Below are 3,836 nucleotides of genomic sequence, written 5' to 3'. Positions count from 1 at the left end.
AGCGAGGGAACTTCACCAGAGAGGAAGAGGATACTATTATAAGGTTGCATGAGGGTTTGGGAAACAAGTGAGTTTCAATTAGAAATATGCATTAATCTGACTTAATTTGGCATTTTTTCAGTTAGGAAGTACCCTTCCTTTTTTTCTTGTCAAGTTATCTTAATTCCTTATGTTACAATTAAATTAATTTCCAGGTGGTCCAAAATTGCATCACATTTACCAGGAAGGACAGACAATGAAATAAAGAACGTGTGGAACACTCATTTAAAAAGGAGATTGGCTTCAAAGAATGGGAATATTCAGCAGACAGATGAATCCAAGGAGTCCTCCATGACCTCATCATCATCATGCTCCTCTATTACGTTTGTGTCATCATCAAGTGGCAAGAGAAATTTAGAGATTGACATTGAGCATCAATGGGATGAAGGATCTGTGAACAAAAAGCCCAGAGAGGCATTTGCTATGTCAGTATCAGACACAGCACAAGACTTCAAAACAGAGCCGTCAAACCACAGCAGCCCATCCGAGGAGCCAAAAGAATTGTCAAGTTCTTCAATCTCGTCCAACAACTCCAACATCACCAATTCCAGTCAGATTGATGTTTCAAATCCAGAAAATCAAGCAGGTTCCCTGTTCTACTGCGTAGGACTTTTTGATGCCAATAACGCATCAGAGGAAGTGAATAAGCCAGAGATCTTGGATACCGCCTTCGATATCCCATTGGAGTCTGATTTGGATTTTTGGGATATGCTGGATAACTTAGGGTCATTCCAGTCTGATGGGATTCATTTACATGAGATGGAGGGCAATCAGAGCTCCAACTTTGGAGAAGGATACATCAAAGAAGCTGTAAACAAGAAGTGGTTGCATGACTTGGAAAATGAACTTGGGCTGGAAGTAACCGGGGATGAAAACCAGAACGATTTGTCAAATAATGCTGCCGAGCCACTAGTCCCTGAGATGTATGACATGTTGCTGAAGCCAGAAGCTGATATGGGCATGGGTCACCATCACACCTGGCCCTCTTCACAACACAGCCCTGCAATCTGAATCAAATTCAATCCAGCAGTTCGTGGGGCTCTTCTAGTGATGTTGACTATTTAGTAGGTTTTCCAAACTTAGTTCAGTTAATTAGGCCTTTTAGAAGAATGGTGGATAATATAAAATATTCATCTCATCTTTATTTAATCATTTCATTGTAGATTGAACCACACCATAGATTTTCTCCAAGCAAATGACCATACAACATCTGTAACTGGGCAGGTGACGCTATCCAGTTGCTCTCTGATTCATGTCAGTTTAGCTTCTACAAATACTGTGCCTGTGCCCCTTTGTGCATAGTGGTTTTTTTTTTTTTATGTTAATCAAATATACTATAATCTTCTCAAACTTTTAACAAAAGTCAGTTCATGCTCTTATTTGTTATACTTACATTTTATTGCCATGGTGACGTCAATCAAATATCTGAGTACTCATTTAATAAAAATTGGTATACGTGATTGATATGATATTGTATGGAAAAGAAAGGGAGATACTCATATGTCTTTGTTCATGTCCTATTATATATAAGTTTTGTCTTTATTTGTTTCAAATCAAATATACTTTTATAATTAATGATTGACTAATTACATAAAACTTAAAAGAACCCTAAACTATTTATAAAAATTAATTCAAATAAACTCTTAGCATTTTATTATGTTCGATCAAATGTTATACTTTTATTTTGAGTCAAATAAACTCTTATCATTATTGGTTGACTAACTATTGTTGGTTAAAATATCACTTGTTATTTTACATCAAGTAGTGTTGACGTGATATGCTGACATGTTATAACAGATAATGTAACATGTTGATATGGGATGATGACATAAACATGTGACAAATCACTCTGTACATCAACATCACATCAATATTATGTTAATTTTATGTAGATATAAAATAATAAGTGACATTTTTATTAATTGTCGACTAATTATCATTAGTCAATTGTTAGTTATACGTGATATGATGACATGTCATAACAGTTAATGTGATATGCCAATATGAGATAATGACACAAATATGTGATAAATCACTATCTACATAATCATCACATTAACGTTATGTGAACTTTATGTGAGTATAAAATAATAAGTGATATTTTTAATTAAGTATCGACTAATGATCATTAGTCAATTATTAATTATAAGAGCTTATTTGATTTAAAATAAAAGTATATGAATTTGATTAAACAGAATAAAAGAATAAACACTCATTTAAATTTTTTAAAAATAATTTAATAATTTTTTTAAATATTATACTACAATAATCAAATAACCCAACGACACTTATGACCTGTCGGAGTAGAACTGCTAGCTGTCAAATAAAATTAACTCCAATAGGAAGACAGCTCATTGGACCAAATGGAAAGACTGAAGAGAGACAAGTAATGGAATTCTTCAGCTAGATTCAGCTTAACTATACAAAATTGCAAATTAAAATTAAAAGACAAATCAGAATACACCAAAGCATTAGGTCTTGTTTTGCTGTCATCATTTAAGATGATGGCATTTGGTCTTTGCTCTGAGAGGGAAATTTGGCGTGTGTAGATGTATTGACACTACCACTCATTACATGGAAAGCAAAATGTCAAGTAGATCAATCGAAGTTAAAGTTGTGGTGAATTTGCAACAAAACAAAAGAGTAATTTTCTGGCGTTCACATTCAAGAGTCAACCACGACTTAGAAAATCCATACCGTATGGTGCGAAATGGCCAATTTTAATACTAGCACCTTAAGTTGCATGGATGGGTGCTAACTAAAATATCAGGTGGACTTAAGTGGGAAAGCAGATGAAAGCAATCACGCAGGACAGGGAAAGATTAATTGCGTAGCATGCTGTAATTATGGCTGCTAATTGAAAACAAAACATAAAAACAAAACGCAAGACTAATGCTGAGCCATAGCCTGCTGGGAGGGGACCCCAAGCATTTAGTCAAAGCCCAGAGGGCATATATACCTCAGCCCCAGGTCAAGGACTTAAGGACAATCCTAAAAATTGAAGGCCACTCAACAAATGTTCACAATAGCCCTTTTAAAAAGCTTCAAAGAGCCAAGACAAAGAAGGATCTTTCAAAATTTAATATTCCCTGTCATTATTTGATTGAAACCCATACTGCTCTCGTTGAGGAAAATTGGCACTGGCATTTAAGTGATGGCCAATTTCTGACCAAGAGCTCAGGAACAGGTAAATCTGTATCAAGGACTCTTTGGTACATCTTCTAGCTTTCAATCCAATACAAAAATTAATTTAGTTGGTTTCATTAAATGATATAAAAAATTTACGTCTACGTTCCGTTCAAAAACAGGTATATCTTTGAGAATTTAACACTATAACTTGGAGGTCTTATATTGGAATGGTAAAAATGGGAGGCCACAAGATTTATGAGATGAGGGAGGATTACCTCCTATATATTGTGTAATCTAAAATCATATATTTTGTCTCTTGAGTCATGAGATGAAATTAAAGCAACCCAAAATCATATATGCCTAAACGAAAGAGGAGGGATCCACTTATATCAAAATAACAATTTTTTTGTTATATCTTATTTTATTTTTTTTATATAATTTATTTTTTGTGTTCAATTGTTATATTTACATGCAAGAAAACACCTTATAGGCTATTGATATAAAAAAAATATAAACATGGTGAATTTGGTTACTCAATTTCAAATTTTTTAAATCAAACTGATCTAATTTAACTAATTTAATTGAGATTCTTAACCGAATCATCCATTTTAACCGACTTAACTAAAGGGAATTAACCCATTTTCGTGGATTAATTCCATTTTAATTGA

The 3,836-nt window shown here is 33.7% G+C and overlaps 1 pseudogene across 1 annotated transcript in view; it reads left to right on the top strand.

Annotated features, from left to right (window-relative positions):
* The window catches only part of LOC110419600 (transcription factor MYB63 pseudogene), a 3,243-nt pseudogene extending 1,792 nt beyond the window's left edge, over positions 1-1,451 (top strand). The window contains exons 2-3 of the transcript XR_016351413.1: positions 3-67; positions 195-1,451. The product of XR_016351413.1 is annotated as a transcription factor MYB63 pseudogene (transcript). The remainder of the gene's footprint in view (positions 1-2; positions 68-194) is intronic.
* The last annotated feature ends 2,385 nt before the right edge of the window (positions 1,452-3,836 follow it).

The sequence above is a fragment of the Theobroma umbraticum genome, unplaced genomic scaffold (genome assembly GCF_002168275.2).
Source record: "Theobroma umbraticum cultivar Fairchild unplaced genomic scaffold, ASM216827v3 scaffold_67.0, whole genome shotgun sequence".
Lineage (NCBI taxonomy): Eukaryota > Viridiplantae > Streptophyta > Magnoliopsida > Malvales > Malvaceae > Theobroma > Theobroma umbraticum.
This window is presented reverse-complemented; position numbering and strand designations above follow the sequence as displayed.